Source organism: Haematobia irritans, chromosome 4, assembly GCF_050003625.1.
Source record: "Haematobia irritans isolate KBUSLIRL chromosome 4, ASM5000362v1, whole genome shotgun sequence".
Classification (NCBI taxonomy): domain Eukaryota; kingdom Metazoa; phylum Arthropoda; class Insecta; order Diptera; family Muscidae; genus Haematobia; species Haematobia irritans.
Window position 1 is genome coordinate 74,557,054 of NC_134400.1, and position 20,678 is coordinate 74,577,731.

A 20,678-nucleotide genomic window follows, 5' to 3' on the forward strand; every position below is an offset into this window, starting at 1 on the left:
CTACATTTTCTTCCCATTTCACTTGTGTATCCGCATCGACACATTCCATGGCGATGTGTATTACCATCGCATTCGCTATGGCTGTGTAATCACCTAGTGACAACATTGCGCTTAAATGTGCATTCACCGAGTTAATCACATATCTCAAATGAGCCGAGGATGTTTTCGATGACTTTGATAAAGAAAATAAAGCTGAAATATGTTCCTCGAACATTAGTGCCTTTTTGTCGAAACACTCCTTTAGTCGAGCGAGAGCTTTCGAATAATTTTCTTCGGTCACATCGAAGTCATCTATAGCCGACAGCGGTTTAGATCCCAAGTGCTCTTTAAGGATTAAAAATCGCTCACAGTTGTCGAAAGATTCATCCTGGTGTATAAGTTTGGTGAAAAGAGAAATAAAATTAGGAAAATCGGAATACTTCCCTTCAAATTTCGGAAGTTTCACTTCACGTCGCGGTCTAGCTACCGTCCCAGCTGCGGTTGTATTCAGAACGCTCACATCGTCTACTACCGGTCGCCTCTTGGACAGCAAACCCATAATTTTCGTTTTGGTGGCCACATACAAATCCTCTGTTTCGATGGTGAACATTTCGTTTGCCTCAGCCTCTTCGTCCACACACATCTGATCAATCCCATCTTGCACAGTTTTTATTTTCTTAAATAATTCTTCTAACATATCCAATCTGCAGTTTAGCTCAGCCGTGGCCAATGTAACACCCTTTTTGGCAATCAGCTTTTGAATTCTTAACATACTATTTTTTGTTGTTGTCCGCAATGCTTTCAATTGCTCCATTTTTTGCTGTGGCCTTGCAACCCCATTCGTTTCACTTTCACTTGTTCCATCTGGTGGAGCCATCTTATTTGTATTTAACTTACAATGATCTAAACCACAATTCAATTAGCTTTTCTCTCAAAAGCAATGATTTTGTTTACATCTGTTAAATACTTCTAACTTCTTTATAATTTTTGTTTTGTTTTGACTCTCGTTTGTGTGCTCATACGTCAACTCAATTGACACATGCCACAAATAATTAACAGATGATTAAGAGATGTGTTGAGTGCAATTATCAGCGATAACAGTGGTTTACGTCTGTGCTAATAGATAATCTTTGCATTACATGGATGTCAACTTTACAGCATGTACTAGTATATGCGTACATTAGCCACAAACTGTTTTACATGCACATAATTTTCATCCAATTAACTTTTCTTGTTTGGAGGAAATATCATTCTTCCCGGGTTTCGGCACCAAAATGTTATCACGTTGTTTTACGGATAAATAAAAATCTTTAGTTCTACTTTTTACAAAATTTTATTGGTGTTCCAGATTGCGTAACACTACTTGCAGCTACAGAGGACTGACGACAACAACTCTCACACATCTCATTTATCGCCTTAATATAGAGAAAATTTAACGTTCGTTCTTTTTCTTATAACTAAGCTTTCAGCAATGATTATTATCGTAATACTAAGAATCATAAACACTACATAACAACACATACTATATCGACCGTTACATTTAAATAATTTTAACCATAAGTTTCAATTTAAAGAAAATATATAAAACAGTATAAAATTCCAAACAAACGGGTCAATCATCAACCCCCTTCTTATCCAGTGTACAAGCAATTTCACATTATGGATGGAAATAGCGGTACGGTAAATCATAGCCCCTATCAGAGAAATTCCAGAAAACACTTTAATACCCTATTTGGATAGATCCATACAGTTGCTTAAATTTCTTCACGAATTAATTTTTTTTTGTACTGTGTTCTTTTCATATTTACAATATCAAACCAGTTGATTTCTCTTCACAAACTATAAGTAAAGATTGGTTTCTTTTCCTTTAATTATTTTGATTAATAGACGTTAATTAAAAGTTAATTTTTAAGGAAAAAGAATGCGTGAAACAAATTGTTTGTAATATATATGTATGTGTGTTTGTTTAGTAAGCTTGCACAAAAAAAAAAAAAAACAAAAACAAAAATCTAAAAAAAAAGAAAACCTAACTTAATTATAAATTTGATTATTTATATAATTTAGAACTTAGTAAAATATTGTATAAGTATACATAATTCAAATATTACACATCCTTTACTGCAAAGGCCTCTGCACCAATGGATTTTGAGTAAGTGATTATATAAAACTGTTTATATGGATTATGTTTATTCTTACTTTTGATAAAAAAATTTTACTTATTTGCAAAGCTATTTTAAACCCCATATGTACATGTTTTTTTGTCGTTAAATTTATATACCTTTAAATAAACATAATTTTCTTTAAAATGAATTAAACTAGTATTTAAATCAAAGAGAGCCAAAAGGATTTGGAGTTAGGGGTTTCTAATATAAATTAGAATGGATAACGATTTTAGAAACATCGGATGGTGTGGGCATGGCCAAGACATCTACGGTCCATTTACAAACAATGATAATTTCGGATTTAGTTTCAGTCTAAATGTATATAGCTCGTAATCCCAATTCTTACTTTATGGCACGACTCAGTTTCTGTAAATCTGTAGTAGTGATGATCAAAAGACAAGAACCCAGACCCCCAACCGGCGAGTCCTAGCCTATTAATGTCGTGCCGTCTCTTTGATCCATCAATGAAATGAAATACATATACGAATCGAAACCATCTACCGTTACAACAGATAATTTAATTTTTTCTCGTAGAGATTTAATGTACAACCGATATAAAATACGAGTTGTAAAGCGACCGTAGGCGAGTGTTTATTTCTGTTTTTATTTATATTCACACCGAAGGATATGCTCACTTTTTAATTATCACTGAAAGTACATACCTTGGTTGTTGAATGTTAAAATATTTGTGTATATAATAAATTGTATGCCTCGTAGAGGATGTTGATCGTCGATCGGTTGTTGTTGTTGGTGGCGTAGCCTTTGCCTTCGAAGAAGAAATAAAAAGAGCGAATTAATTCTTTCCAATTAATATTCGGCTCGAATGGACCAATGAATGCGTGGCATAAAAGTAGAAAAAAATAAAAAGGCACTGGTTTAGAATTTGAACCAAAATGTATGGGCTTTATTTAATTAATTATTGTTCGTCAAACAATATTTACCTTCGTAGAAGCGAGAGAGTCTCAAAGTAAATGTCAAAAAGCTTGAATGTCGAAAGGCGGGGGTTGATGACATTTGACGTTAGAAAATGTCCTTATTGTCGTACCGAAAGGCAGAGAAGGTGTAGACAAATCCTGACGGCGGGATTACACTTAAAAACGATTATATGATTGAACCAAACTAATAAAACGGCATTTGAACTTAAACATACTTCAACACTTCATTGTTTATGTTTATGCTTCTTCTTATTTCTTCATGTTGCTATCATAGTGCAGTGTAAGGTTAAAACTTGAACGAATACATAATAAATGGGCGAACCTACGTCATAGTGTTTATCCGACCGTGTAACGTCCGCTTTAAAAAACTCAAATTTAGAACGTCAGGTTAAAGTGGTAGCCCGATTTATTTCAGGCTCACATATACAGTAAGGGACAAAATTGTTCATGAAATACAAGTTTTTAATAAAATGTAACAAAACTTTTTATTTTATTAATTTTAATGTCAACTATTTTATTTATTTTAAATACATTCCTATTATTGAATACAAAAATACAGAAACTTAAAATAATTCTTTGAATGTAACATTTTAGCAGAGATTAATACAATGGCTTAATTGTGAACAATATTTACCCCGGCTTTAATAGAACGGTCGCAAAGTTCATCAACAGTCATAGGCGGATGCTATTTAGCAAAAATCTTTCTTTTTAAGTAGACCAAAGATGTTCGATTGGATTTAAATCGGGCGATTGGGGAGGCCAATCTAAAAGCTGGATACCATTTTCTTCGAACTTAGGATCGTTATCCTGCATAAAGGTGTCGGTTTTTCCTGGTTCTAATCCAAATATGTCCAGACTTGGAAGATATGAGTCTTCAAGAATGGTGATATAGTCCGCAGCAAACATTTTACCTCTTATTCGGCGAAGTACTCCAAGTTGGTTTCCACGAAAACAAGCTATTAATGAGCCACCTCCAAATTTTAATGTTTGGCAAATATTTCGCTCTTTAACTCCAACGCTTGAATACTATACTTGAACTTGAATACTATAGCGATGCGATTATGATGGATGTGTGATTACAGCACGATCTACAACTGGAGTAGTAGCTAGAGACAAGCAACTGTATCTACCTCAACAACCGAAGCCTAAATAATAATTGCAAATGAGACCGATAAGGAATTAATATGGTTGAAACCCCTCTACATGGATTTAAATAATTACAACAGTGTCCCAGTTATACACATTGATCATACAGCAGCTATCCGATTGTCTCAAAATCCAGAGTTTCACTAGCGAACAATACAATCTCCTTAAAGCACTTCTTCGTTCGGGAAAAAAGTAATTGAAGGCGATATATTGGTATCTCAAATCTCAAAATCAAAAACAAATCAAATTGCAGACATTATTACCAAAAATTAGTTTGAATCACTTCACGAATCTTCTCAATATTAATCATTTAAACAAGGGGAAGTGTCGAAGTATATGTTTAATTAATCAATATTTGTAAGCAACCATTGCTGTACATATTTTTCATGTACTTTGTTTTTCATACACCCTGAGTTAAGTTAAAATTAACTCATTGTGAAGAAAGTTTAACTTCGTATAGCGCCAAAGACATGTTTATTGAAATGTTAGTTTATTATTCCACTATTTCCAATTTCCATGTAATGTTATCAACTGTAAAACGCATTTTTTCTTCTTGTACTTTTTTCACAAAAGATTAGCGTCCTGAATGTTACCTGATGGTGTTTTCTTTCTTTGTACACCATCACGAACATTGATAGACTTATTGGTTGCTATTTATGTTTAATAATTTTCAAAAAAACGAATACTTTTCGCACTAATATAAAATAACAAATATTTCATATATTTTATTTGTTATTTATTATATTATTTTACTATATTATTTTTTAACAATCTCTCTGTATACCATAACAACGCACAAACATATCGATTACATCGATGACAGATATCGATTACAGGTAGACAAAAGAAATATAGGAAAATTTCCAATATTTTAACAAGTGTGTTTCCTTAGGGTTTGAAAGGATTGACTACTTCTTAGTACGAATGAACTAAAACATTTTTCTATGCCAAGTGTTATTCGTATGTATGATAAGCTTTCTGTAATAAAGGAAGTCAGAATTATCATTTTACAAAAAATTTTACTAAAATTGAAGAAACTAGATTTTAGTTCGGTTTTTGTTTATTTTTACGAATGCTTTATTTTCAGTAAATAAAATTTTCTTGTTCAGTAGTAAATTCTTATACCCAGCGAAGAATACGGTATTAGTAAAATTCCATGCCTTATTCTAGTTAATGAACTATTCTTAACTACATTTCCAACTTAAAACACATTATTACCATAGACCAAGGAAGGTAGAGACAACGAAAGTGAATTCACAGCGCTGTAGTTTGTCTGCACCCCGTAGATGGCTCTTTTTCGTCTGCAATTGAGTGATTTTTTAATTTGGCTTTATTTTTGTTTTCTTTCCTTTATTTTCTGGGTGAAACACCAACTATTAAAAAAAACATATAAAATTCAATACATCTACACATTTTTTGTAATGCAAATTGACTGATTTGTACGGTTATTCTCGTTTTCCAAAAAGAAATTGAGTCACTTGACTGCGCAATTGAGTGGAATGACTGCGCACTGCAAATAAACAAAACCATGGTGAATTATCAAAGTATGTCTCTATATTTAAATCTAAAATCATATAAATGATAGTTATGTATGAATAAAAATCAAAAAGGCCGTGTTTGAGTACTTGCATAATGGGAGAACATTTTCGAAAATGAAAATGCCTATCCCTTATTTAGATGCAATGTTGAAGCTATAAATATTTTATATATCAGTCTGCACCTTATCGAAAATTATGTTTCCTACAATGATGTGTATTAAAGAGAAAGTTGGCTGTTGTGTGGCATAACCCATTTGTGATAGGAGACTTTATTGCCCACCACGACATTGGTATTCTCTCCTTGGTAATAACCAGAGAGACATAGCTTTGGCAGACAGATACATCTTTAGCGTCATAAATGACATATCCTGGCAACCCGTCATTTCACTGGCATCAGACCACCTCTCCATAATTCTCATCATTAATCGATTCTCTGAATTTATAACCTCTGAACGCCGGACGTTTATCAACTAAAAGAAAGCCAACTGGGAAGGCTTCAGAGAATACACAGATCGCCGCTTCAGTGTGCTCCCGTCCGCCTCTCATGTCCATGTTGCCCAAAGGGTGCTCCAAGGCATCACTCGGCAGCCGCTCGCTTCATACCAGCTGGTCAAATTGCCCAATTGAGGCCCAACTTTTCATCAGAGGCAGCGGGACTCGCAGACGAGCGTGATGAATGCCGTCGCGCTAACCCTGCTGATCCTAGAATAAGGGAACTGAATCTAGAGATTAGTAAGATAGTCGACGAGCACAAGCGGAACACATGGTTAGAGCTCCTGAAGCAATGTAACCTAGGCTCAGGAATTGGAAAGTTGTAGTCAACAGTGAGTCATCTCGAACCCCTCTACTAGGGATCATGGTATTTCAGTGACTGATCCGAAGAGGTGCGCAATATTCTTCAACCGACAGTTTGTCTAGCATCCGGAGAGTGATAGTGCGAAAAGGAGAGCCATTCGGTGTCCGGGCCGACTACATAACACAATTTACCACAGCCGAAGTTACCGATGTCATCAACAGCGCGAAACCATCCAAAGCCCTAGGCCCCAACGGAATTTATGCTAATGCTGAAGCATCTGGGTATACTGGGAGTTGAATACTTGACCAGACCCCTAAATTTGTTATTGGAATCGCTCATTATACCCGATGGGTAGGGTGATTCCACTACTGAAACCAGGCAAAGACTCGAGCAAGGGTGAATCTGAGGGTTTCAAAGCTTCTCTAAGTGGTTTCACTGCAATTTGGAACGCCGTTCGGACTCGGCGATAAAAAGGAGGTTTCTTGTCATTGAGCTTAACATGGAATCGGGCAGCACTCAGTGATAAGAGAGAAGTTCACCAATGTGGTATCACAATGGACTGAGTAGTCTAAGTGAGCCTGATACATCGGGCTGCCACCTAACCTAACCTAACCTAAGGGTGAATCGTACAGACCGATTTACCTTCTCTCGCCAGAAGCCCGCTTGGAGTGAAACAGGCATGTTTTTACCTCTATCTATCCTCTAATCCACCCCCTCCTGAAGGCGTCGAGATTGTATCATACGCGGCCGACTGTACAATCATGGCATCCTTACTGTACAATCATGTACCTGCAGCACACCCCGCTGGAAATTGTCAAAAAGTGGCACAATTATTTTTGAAAATTGGCACTAAAAGTGACATATTTTTAATTACCTTATACAAAAAAAAAAAAAAAACTTAAAAAATAAATACTGCTATGAGGTAAATTTAAAATATATTTTGTGAATTCATACAAATTGAAAAACAAATGCCCTTTAAAATTATTTTTAAGCGTTTACAAAATCATCGGCCCTTTTAATTATATCCTCAAATACACTTACGATATCAAAACAATTTATGTCATCATTGGTTTCTTAGTAATGCGGATCTAAGAATTTTGTATTATTCAATTTTTTGTCATTTATGTCCATTCATGATAAAATTTGAGCACAATTTTAGGGTAACATTTTAGAATGTAAGTTTTTACTGCAATATCAGTTTCAGGGATATTCTTTGAAATAATTTGTGATTTGGCTTCGTGACCTATGTATATTTTCGTAACTTCTTTAACCCATATGGACCCATTTTTCGAACACTATTTGTTTATGTAAATGTATCTGCACGGACGAAAAAGACTGTTTTTCTTATGTTTGGGTGTAAAAATTATATGTTTTGAACTCAAATTTGTTAACATAATATTTTTAAGTGTAAGCATATAATGTTCATAAACTAGCATAACATTTTTCGGACATATGTGTTAATATGTTAGAACATATTATGTTTGGGACATAAAATTTTTATAAATATAATATGCTTAGATGCAAACATATATTAATTGGGAAATAGCTTATAAACAGATATGTGTTTAGAAAGAGAGACGTAGAGAGTATGCTGCAAGTAAAATAATGGAAGTAACAAAAAGTCAGCTGGCAAAGTAATGGCCTCTGTTTTTTTGGGATGCGCATGGAATAATTTTTATCGATTATCTTGAGAAGGGAAAAACCATCAACATTGACTATTATATGGCGTTATTGGAGCGTTTGAAGGTCGAAATCGCGGCAAAACGGCCCCATATGAAGAAGAAAAAACTGTTGTTCCACCAAGACAACGCACCGTGCCACAAGTCATTGAGAACGATGGCAAAAATTCATTAATTGGGCTTCGAATTGCTTCCCCACCCACCGTATTCTCCAGATCTGGCCCCCAGCGACCTTTTCTTGTTCTCAGACCTCAAAATGATGCTCGCAGGGAAAAAATTTGGCTGCAATGAAGAGGTGATCGCCGAAACTGAGCCCTATTTTGAGGCAAAACCGAAGGAGTACTACCAAAATGGTATCAAAAAATTGGAAGGTCGTTATAATCGTTGTATCATCTTGAAGGGAACTATGTTGAATAATAAAAACGAATTTTGACAAAAAAATGTGTTTTTCTTTGTTAGACTGTGGACTTATCAGCTAACTTGTTAAATACTGCCCAGTGTTCGATTATTCGAACACCCTTTATCTCAAAAACTAAAATTGTAAGAAAAAATCTGAAGCCAGATTTGAAGTTGTTGGACCAAATTACCCTAGTGTTGCTTGGGCGTTAATATGCAAGGAATTTTTATAGTCGATATCTGCTAGATCACTAATTGCAATGTAGTTCTTATTTAAAAATGTATGTATATATGTCATAGAATATTTTTTGTTAAATATATTATATATCAGAATTATAGTCTGTAAAAACTGTTTTTAACTGAGGTCTCATGCGATCCATCATCAATTATACTTTGCGGTCGCACTACAAACCTTAAACATTTTCTTAATTATCATAGAATCGATATTTAACGCCACAATAAGTTTGACATATTCAGACTACGCTTTACCAACCTAATTGAATAATAGACGGCCACATATAATAACACTAGTTTACAAAATATTTTTTTTCCATGCACATTTAATGAGATGTGACTTCTCTTATGTATTTTGATCTGCTGAATTGGAAAAAAATTTTTTAATTTTTTTATGGAAAAGTTTTTGAGATATCCCGTTATTTTTAGACTTTCGCTCTTTTTCACTAAACAAATTATATCTCGAGTTAGAAATGTCCGATGATATGTTGTTTATACTTAAATGGTAAGATTTATGACAAAGTTATAAGCAATTGAGTGAACAAATCGGATGTCAAATCATGCAAATACGAGCCACTTACACAGAAATGCATTTTTTGTGGCCGAGTGGCATTTTTGTGTAGGTGAGTTGCTCTTATTTGCATGATTTAACATCGGATTTGTTCACTCAATCGCTTGTAACTTTGTCATTTTTCGGTCGTTTATCACCTTGTTGGTCGTATTACTTACGTTAGAGTATCATCTATATGACCATTGTTTCTCTTCAATTTATTTTCAATGGCTTGTACTTTTCCGGCGGAAAAGGGTCACTGTAAAACACGACTTTTTTTGTTGAAAATTTGCCCTTTTTGTATCGATATTTTTTGAACCATTTAAGTAAGTAATCGGACATTTCTAATTTGTTTAGTGAAAAAAAAAAAGAAAAACTAAAAATAACGGGATATCTCAAAAACTGTCATGTACGTAAGAAAAGTCACCTCTCATCAAATGTATATGTACAAATCTCTTTAAAGGCCGGTACTATGTTCATTCTTGCGAAAAAAATTTGATCTCAGCTTAAAACCATGCATTGACTAAACTACAAGTGTAGCTTAACCAACAGAGGAAAAGTATGCTTGTCAAATTTATTTGGGCAAAGCCCTATAGACTGCAAGATGGTTGGATGTACAGCTTTTTCGGAATTACCACATTCCTCATTAGCATCCTCTTCTTGCAGCAAAACTATCAACCAATTATCAGAACGTAAGGGTTGATATACATCATCTAGAGCGCAAGATCCAGCGCTACAAAAGAGAACCTCTAGATCAAGCAGCGTACCAGGCAGGTTTGAACAGGATTCATGAGGATACTGTAGCTGAAGCGGTGAGAAACTACAAGATTAATCCTGTTCTCGGAGTCCGTCCACCGCCCATAGCACCGGAGGAAAGAGGCCTCCCACGGCAGACACGACACGTGTCATCTTTTCTCTTGCCCAGCTAAACCAACCCGACTTACCGCCAGATCACTCTGGACGCACCCCACCTTAGTCGCAGAGTTCCTCGATCTGGCCACAAGCTGAAGTACCAAAGTGTATAACATAAAAGTGGATGAAATCACAATAAACTGTTACAACAACAACCAATTATCAGAATAAATTCGGGTAATTCACTCAACCCAAAGTGAACTACACTTGAACCTTCCGAAAAAAGGTTTGATAGTCGGCTACTGCCTAAACAAATTTCCAAGCATATCTCTTTTACTTTGCCAAACGCAAATCATCTATTTGAATGTAGTTGGCTGGGTTTGTTTTTGAGCGTGCTTCCTCTAGCTTTCATTTGATACCAAAAAATATAGGTTTTGCACAGTGGGCACGGGTGCCCTATATTGTAAATTCGTGCAGACTAATTTTATTTTTGACTAAAACCGATATTTCTGGGATGCTTTCGAAAATAACAACCACTTGCATTTATAGTACTCCTCAAAAGCTTTCATTTGATACCAAAAAATGTAGAGCAGGTTTCGCACAGTGGGCCCGCGTGCACTATATTGTAAATTCTGACATATTAATTATATTTTTGATAAAAACCGACATTTCTGGGATGCTTTCAAACATGACAACCACTTGCATTTATAGTACTCGTCAAGAGCTTTCAGTTGATACCAAACACTGTAGAGCAGGTGTTGCACAGTGGGCCAATGTGCACTTTTTTTGATATTGTAAAAAAGTAATTTTCTTTTTATAAAAATCCATATTTCGGGGATGCTTTCGAATATGGCAACCACTTGGATTTATAGTACTCATCAAGCTTTCATTTGATACCAAAAAAGGTAGGTATTGCACAGTGGGCGCATTTGAGTTTTATTTCAAATTGTGACGACTAAATTAAAAAAAAAAATCAACAAAAAACTACATTTCTGGGATGCTTTCGACAATAAAAACCACTTGCATTTGCAGTACTCTTCAAGGGCTTTCATTTTTTAAGAGCTTTCATTTGATACCAAAAAATGTAGAGCAGGTTTTGCACAGTGTGCATAGTTAAACTTTATTTCAAGTTGGACAAACTAACTTTTACAAATATAGCAGCAAAACTAACATTTCTGGGATGCTTTCGATTATAAAAACAAAGCATTTATAGTGCTCTTCAAGATCTTTCGTTTAATACCAAAATATTTTGCGCAAATATATTGGAAAGTGCTGAATTTTATTAAATATTTTATCTCCCCAAATTGTAATTAACCCATTAGGTGCGCAGGCAAAAACCACCTGGTTTGTGTCTCGGATAGTTAAATTTACAATTAACTTCACGCACATAACACACACACATACTACAAGCCCATTATTTGAAAAAGGAAGAAGAATGTACATTTATTTATTTTAGAAAATAATTTTGTTATTCAAAAATACAATACAAATCTAACAAATAAGCTTCACTATATCAAACAAATATTTTATTCTTCCTTCAAATTTGTTTGGAGTTATTATGAAGGTTTCTATTCCCATATTCAAATATCTATATCTTAACCGATTTGAAAATATGTGGTCTATTGTGGGTTATGATATATTATTTGGCCAAGTCGGAGCCTTATTTAAAACTCAGCCATTATGTGTAAAGTCTGGCATTACAGTGTGTAGGATATGATTACGATATTGGGAAATCATCACAGAATTTTGTGTAAAATGTAGGTATTTTGGTAATATTTGTATAAACCGGAAGAACATCTATATTGAGCATTTATTTATGAACCACATTAGATCACACTTGATACCCTTAAATAGCGAATTAAATATATTCTCTGTATAAACTATCAATTGGAGGAAAATGCCATTAAAAATGGGATTAAAATATGAAACATTCTACCATATTTCTCCAACTCTGGCGTACACATACATGGGAGCTGTATCTAAATCTGAACCGATTTTGACCAAATTTGACATGCATAGTAAGAATAATAATTCTGCAATCTCTGCAAAATTTCACGTAATTGGGAGTATAACTTTGGCCTCCGTGGTCATATAAGTTCAAATCGGACGAATGATATATATGGGAGCTATATCTAAATCTGAACCGATTTCAATCAAATTTACCAAGCATTGGTAGAATATCAATACTGCTCTCTGTGCAAAATTTCACGAAAATCGTTAGTAAACTTTGGCCTCTGATATCTTGCAAGTTTTTCGAGACTCATAAAATATTCGGATGTACGGAATTTGAAGAAAATCGGTGGATAAACACGCCAACTATGACCAGATCGGGGATAAATATATATGGCAGCTATATCTAAATCTGAACCGATTTTTTTCCAAAATCAATAGCGATTGTCTCTGTCCCAAAAAACCACCCTATGCCAAATTTGAGGACGATCGGACTTAAACTGCGAGCTGTACTTTGCACACAAAATTACATATCAGACAGACGGACATCGCTAAATCACAATTTAATTCTAAGACGATCGGTATACTAAACGATGGGTCTCGGACTTTTCCTTCTTGGCGTTACATACAAATGCACAAACTTATACCCTGTACCACAGTAGTGGTGAAGGGTATAAAAAACAAAGTACCACAAATTGATTTGCATGGGATTTCGCAGTCGAAATCGAACATAGTACAGGTCTTATGGTGTTAATTTCCGATAAAATTTAAGCTTTTGAAAAAGTGGCGCACATTATTGGAAAAGTAGCACAAAATCGGAAACAGTATAACATTTAGTGGCACAACGGTAACACTGCCCCTGGATCACCTTCATGTGGAGACAAAGATCATCCCTGTGTGTAGACACAACTACATGTTGTCAAAGTGGTATCGCCTGGATTGTTATCGCATTAACACTCTAATGCCCCATTTTTATACCCACCACCATAGAATGGTGACGGGGTATAATAAGTTTGTCATTCCGTTTGTAACGCATCGAAATATCGATTTCCGACTATATAAAGTATATATATTCTTGATCAGGGAGAAAATCTAAGACGATATAAGCATGTCCGTCTGTCCGTCTGTCTGTCTGTCTGGCTGTCTGTTGTAATCACGCTACAGCATTCAATAATGGAGCTATCGTCCTGAAATTTGGCACAGAATCGTCTTTTGTCTGCGCGCAGGTCAAGTTCGAAGATGGGCTATATCGGGCCATGTTTTGGTATAGCCCCCATATAAACCGACCTCCCGATTTGGGGTCTTTCGCTTATAGAAACCGTAGTTTTCATCCAATTTGCGCGAAATTGAAAATCTAGAGATATTTTGGGACCTTGAAGAGGTGTGCCAAAAGTGGTGAGTGTCGGTCCATGTTTTGGTATAGCCCCCATATAAACCGACCTCCCGATTTGGGGTCTTTCGCTTATAGAAACCGTAGTTTTCATCCAATTTGCGCGAAATTGAAAATCTAGAGGTATTTTGGGACCTTGAAGAGGTGTGCCAAAAATGGTGAGTGTCGGTCCATGGTTTGGTATAGCCCCCATATAAACCGACCTCCCGATTTGGGGTCTTTCGCTTATAGAAACCGTAGTTTTCATCCAATTTGCGCGAAAGTGAAAATCTAGAGGTATTTTATGACCATAAAGAGGTGTGCCAAAAATGGTGAGTGTCGGTCCATGTTTTGGTATAGCCCCCATATAGACCGATCTCCCGATTTTACTTCTTGGGCTTATAGAAACCGCAGTTTTTATTCAATTTACTTGAAATTGGAAATCTAGAGGTATTGTAGGACCACAAATACGTGTGCCAAAAATTGTGAGTATCCGTCCATATTTTGGTATAGCCCCCATATAGAGCGATCTCCCGATTTGGGGTCTTGGGCTTATAGAAACCGTAGTTTTTATCCAATTTGTCTGAAATTGGAAATCTAGAGGTATTTTAGGACCATAAAGAGGTGTGCCGAGAATGGTGAGTATCGGTCCATATTTTGGTGTAGCCCCCAAATAGCATCAATTACTATTTTTATACCCACCACCATAGGATGGGGGGTATATTAACTTTGTCATTCCGTTTGTAACACATCGAAATATTGCTCTAAGACCCCATAAAGTATATATATTCTGGGTCGTGGTGAAATTCTGAGTCGATCTGAGCATGTCCGTCCGTCTGTTGAAATCACGATAACTTCCGAACGAAACAAGCTATCGACTTGAAACTTGGCACAAGTAGTTGTTATTGATGTAGGTCGGATGGTATTGCAAATGGGCCATATCGGTCCACTTTTACGTATAGCCCCCATATAAACGGTCCCCAAAGAAGAGTTGGCAACCCTACTGGATAAACATCAAAAAATATTACGCTCGAGTCTGCTGAGTTTTAAATAGTGAAAAAGTCTTAGTTAAACCCCACGAAACACCCGCTATCAGTTATAAACGTAAATAACAAAACTAACTGCATTCGGTGAATATTAAAAATGCCACCAACAAGCGGTCGAAGAAGCATAAAACATAAAAAAATATTGTGTGGTCAATGCAAAATAGAAGTGAAAGAAGGAAAAGAAGATTACATTGAATGTGATAAGTGTTCGAAAACGTATCATGCGATGTGTACGAAGCTGGATAAAAAGGAATATGATCGCCTGTTAAAGAATGAAGAAGAAGAATATGTTTGTCATCTGTGCAATGTAAACAATGATATTACAGTTGCAGAACGACTGCAAAGAATGGATACTAAGCTTAACAAACTTGATCAGCTGACTGAGTCAATGAGTTTTATGACAGAAAAGTTCGATGAGATCATGAACGGCATAACTGCAAATAAAAAGAAAATTGAAAATGTTGAAAGAGAAAATAAAAAACTAAGAGAAGAGATGAAAATGTTAAAAGATTCTATTAAAATGTTGAATGATCAACGAGTTAAAAACGATTGTATGATTAGTGGTATTGATACAAGTGATGGTAAAAGTGCTATTGATGCTGTTATGGAACTGTCCGGTGCTGTTGGGGTTTCCATCAACAAAGACAATATTGATGAAGCATTTTTTTTAAGAAATAAAAGTGTTAATAAAACAAAACAATCACTTGTAGTAAAATTTAATTCAAAAACTGAAAAAAATAAATTAATGGAATCTAAAACAAAATTAAAAGAAAATGATAAAACCAAAGGAATATACATTAATGATTTTCTTGGACGTGAAAGTTTTGAATTATTCAATTATGCTAAAACACTAAAGTCTGTTGGATACAAATTTGTCTACACTAATGGAAATAAAATTTTTGCAAAAAGAAGTGCCATAAACAAGCCTAAGATAATACGTAGCAAGCAAGATGTTGATGATATGTTGATACAAGCCACAACAAATAACTATTCCGGAAGACGTTCTATGAGGCGAGAGCAAACATCTGATGATGAGTCCGATGATAATGAAGCTGAACTTCAAGTCCAATTTTTGTCTCCCGATTTACAACAATAATTTGATAAGTAAATTCTTACACATTTGTTTATATAAAATTTTTTTACAACATTTATGGTTAATAATAAATATTTTCAAAATATAGGAACATTCTGCAATCATTTAGAAAGTTTAGATAAAAATGTTTTAAACTTTATATCTGTAAACATAAGAAGCATATCTTCTATAAGTAAATTTAACAAATTCAAATTAATGGTTTCCCAGTTTCCAAGCTTACCAAATATAATTGCAATTCAAGAGACCTGGTTTCGAACTGATTTAACTCAGATTTATAAAATACCTGGTTACAATGCTGTTCATTCTTGTCGGATTGATGGTTATGGAGGAACTTCTATTTACATACGGGACAATCTAGCCTATAATGTAGAACTTTGTGAAAGTCGCGGTGGCATTGAAGCTGTTATAATTTCCTTGGAAAATGTAAAGATTAATGGTCATTCATTGCATTTTGCAACATTTTATTGCTCACAAAGATGTAGTGAGGATGTTTTCTTACAATATTTGGAGAATAAGCTCTGCGAATTTAGAACTGCTACAGTTGTAGTTGGAGACGCTAACATTGATTTTGCGAATTCCACCGATTCATTTGAACTGTGTACTACACTCTCATCTGTAAATTATAAAACTTGTCATACTTTGATATCGCGACCAGATAGTGGAAAATGTATTGACCACGTATATAGTAATATAGAGAATCGTGTGTCTGTGGACTCAGTAGTATGTGACATAAGCGATCATAACATATTATGGTGCAGATTCCAAATCAAAGTTGTGAACAAAGATTACTGTACACGGAAAAAAATATTTCGTAATTATGAGTCAATAATAGAAAATCTGCAAGGAAAAATAAATACATTGGAAAGGACAGGAAATCCCAGTGAAGATACTACGAATCTAATATCAATGGTATCAGACTGTATTAATCGCAATACAATAGAAAATGAAGTTCACACATTAGCGAGGGCTCGGTTGACGCCATGGCAAACAGATAATTTGTTGTCATTACGAAAATTCAAGGACAAACTGTTAGCTGCAAGAAGAAAGAAAGGAAGAGTCCCCCAAATAGAGTTTACCTTGAAACAAATAAGTAAAGTTATTAAAAAGGCAAACAAAATATGCATGAATAATTATTTCCAGTTGAACTTGGAAAAAATAGAACAAAATCCGAAAAAATATTGGAAATTTCTTAATGATTGCCTTGGAGAGAATGACAGCAGACAGTTGCAACTACGAAATGAGAGTGGTCAAGTTACCACAGATAAAAAGGAAATATGTACGTCATTAAACAGGTACTTCTTGAGTGTACCTAAAGAATTAAAAGAACTTATTCCCCAGTACAGCGATGATACTTGCAATAAACTTGGTACACTTATTCAGTGTAACCATATGTTTTCTTTTAGAAATATAAGTAATATGGAGGTTATGGAAGTAATAGAAGGTCTACCATCTAATAAAAGTCCGGGTCATGACGGCATAACAACTAAGATCATGTTAAAGGGCAAAGCTTTATTAAGTTCTCGACTAATGGAAATATTCAATGACGTTGTTGGTACATGTACATATCCTGAAATTCTAAAAATAGCAAAAGTATTAGGTATACCAAAATGCAAAGATTCCTGTATGACAAACCAATTTCGACCTATATCAGTGCTGCCTTTGATTGATAAAATATTTGAAAAGATTATGTACAAACAGCTAATAGAATATTTGGATGTGACAAATCAATTATATAATCTGCAATTTGGTTTCAAGAAGTCCATTGGAACCGGAGATGCTGTTGCATATGTTGTAAATTTAATTTGTGATGGTTTGGATAATAACTATGGTGGTGTCGGTGCGATATTCTTTGATTTGTCAAAAGCCTTTGATTTGGTTGAACATGATATACTCTTGGACAAACTTTCATACTATGGACTAAATAGAAGATCAATTCTATTGTTGAGGAGTTTTTTATGTAACAGGAAACAGTATGTCGAATTAGACGGCATTAAAAGTGAAATTGGAAATGTAGAGCATGGAGTACCTCAAGGTAGTGTTCTTGGGCCTCTGCTTTTTACTATATATTTGAATGACATCGCCAATCTTAAATTACATGGGAAATTAATTATGTATGCTGATGACATTTCGCTATTTTATCCTTACAATCACACTATTATATTAAAATCACAAATGGAAGAAGACGCTGCAAAAATCCAAGAATTCTTTAGATTGAACAAACTTGTCCTAAATCAGAATAAAACTAAGGTGATTCGTTTTCGACCTCATTACACCCAGAGTAATCAACCCTTTTTCATCAATGTGGGAGACGTACAGATCTCTGAATGTAATTCCTTGAAATATCTTGGAATTCATTTTACATACAATCTAACATGGAATATACACATACAACATATAAAGACAAAAGTGGCTTCTGCGATTGGCATACTGCACAAATATAAACATAAATTTGATGGAAAAACAAAGTTGCTTCTTTATAATGCACTAATTCACAGTCATTTCAATTACTTGCCTATGATATATGGCTATAAACAAAATTCCTCGCTAAAATCACTTCAAAGAGTTCAAAACAGAGCACTGAAAATCGTAAATAATCTCCCTCGTGAATTTTCTACTATAGCATTATATGAGGACGTTTGTAAAGGAATCCTACCTATTTACGGATTATACAAAATGCAACTAATTACATTCATGTTTAAATCAGTTAAAAATTTTGTACCAAGGTCTTTTGAATTTATTGTAAACCAATCATTATTTAATACGCGACATAGATCAAACTTAAGAGTAAAACGATGTCGCCTTGAAGTAACAAAGCAAAGAATAGAGCACAATGGCTGTGCTGAATTCAATCACCTACCTGATGAAATAAAGAATTTATCGAGTATATCACAATTCAAGCACAATGCTAAGATATTACTGCTTAACAACATCAGAATGCTTCTTTTGTAATTAATATTTTAAATTTAATAACTTTAATCCATATTTTTTTTTTTTTCCAATTCGATCTCATTATTTATAAAACTTTAGTATAAATTTTTTATTTTGCCAACTCGCCCCTAACTATGCCCTAAGGGCGCTGGGGCTTAATATTATATTGTTATATGTTTATAATGAATTGTTTTAATAAATAAAAAAAAAAAAAAAAAAAAAAAAAAAAAATTTGGCTTGCGAGGCCTCTAAGAGAAGCAAATTTCATCCGATCCGGCTGAAATTTGGTACATGGTGATAGTATATGGTCTCTAACAACCACGCAAAAATTGGCCCACATCGGTCCATAATTATATATAGCCCCCATATAAACGGTCCCCAAAATTTGGCTTGCGAGGCCTCTAAGAGAAGCAAATTTCATCCGATCCGGCTGAAATTTGGTACATGGTGTCAGTATATGGTCTCTAACAACCACGCAAAAATTGGCCCACATCGGTCCATAATTATATATAGCCCCCATATAAACCGATCCCCCGATTTGGCTTGCGAGGCTCCTAAGAGAAGCAAATTTCATCCGATCCGGCTGAAATTTGGTACATGGTGTCAGTATATGGTCTCTAACAACCATGCAAAAATTGGTCCACATCGGTCCATAATTATATATAGCCCCCATATAAACCGATCCCCCGATTTGGCTTGCGAGGCCTCTAAGAGAAGCAAATTTCATCCGATCAGGCTGAAATTTGGTACGTGGTGGTAGTATATGATATTTAACAACCATGCCAAAAGTGGTCCATATTAGTCCATAATCGTACATAGCCCCATATAAACCGATCCCGAGATTTGGTTTTGGAACGTCTTGGAGGAGCAAATTTCATCCGAGTCTGTTGAAATTTGGTACATTGTGCTAGTATATGGTCGTTAACAACCATGCCTAACTAGGTCCATATCGGTCTATAGTTATATATGGCCCTCAGATAAATCGATCCCCAATCACACAAAAATTGGTCCATATCAAGTTCATAATTGTATATAGCCCACATATAAGCGACCCCCATATTTCAATTCTGGCTCTCTACGTACAAAAAGTCCATATCGATTCGTAATTATTTGTAGACTTAACTCTATATAACTTTTTTGTCTAATATATACCATGTACACAGAAAAAAATATCACCAAAATATTTCCAATTAAAAAGTTAATTGAAGTTGAAATTTTTTTCAATTAATAAATTAATTGGTACAATTAACTATTTAATCAAGATAGAAACATTAAGTTAATTAAGTCAATGATTGAAAATTTTAAAATTTTGAATTAAAAAGTTAATTGCTACAATAAACTTTTAATCAAATTCGGGAGACTAAGTCAACTAAAAAAGGGATTAACATTTTTTAAAATTTTTAATTAAATTTTTTTTCAAACAATCAATTGTTAATCCAAATAAAAATTCTAAGCCAATTCAAAAGGTAATTGAAAATATTTACCTTTTTTAATTAATAAATTAATTGAGTTTTGCAATCAACATCAATTAAATTTTTAATTGAATCAATTAAAAAATTAATTGAAATTTGGTAATGAAATCAATTAATTTTTTAATCAAGATTTTTTTCTATGCCCAATTAAAACTGTGATTGATACTATCATTTGCGTGATTGAAGACATTTCAATTAAAAAATTAATTGGACCAATTAATTTCGTGATTGAATCAGAAAAAAAATTTTTTGTGTGTATGGACTAAATCACAATTTAGAAAACGATGTTAAGAAGTTTTAAGATACCACAACCCAAGTAATTCGATTGTAGATGATAGTCTTTCGTAGAAGTTTCTACGCAATCCATGGTGGTGGGTACATAAGATTCGGCCTGGCCGAACTTGCGGCCGTATATACTTGTTTTAATTTTGTATGGAGTTCCATCGCGAAAAATAAAAATGGATAAAATCACAATAAACTGTTACAACAACAAAGTGAAAGTCATGAATCGGGGCAGAATGAGTAATGACCCACAAAATTTTTTTTCTGATTC

At 34.5% G+C, this 20,678-nt stretch overlaps 1 protein-coding gene across 1 annotated transcript in view; it reads left to right on the forward strand.

The window, feature by feature from the left end:
• kug (FAT atypical cadherin kugelei) overlaps window positions 1–20,678 on the forward strand; it is a 603,151-nt gene that overhangs the window by 417,609 nt on the left and 164,864 nt on the right. The gene's annotated exons all lie outside the window — the stretch shown is intronic.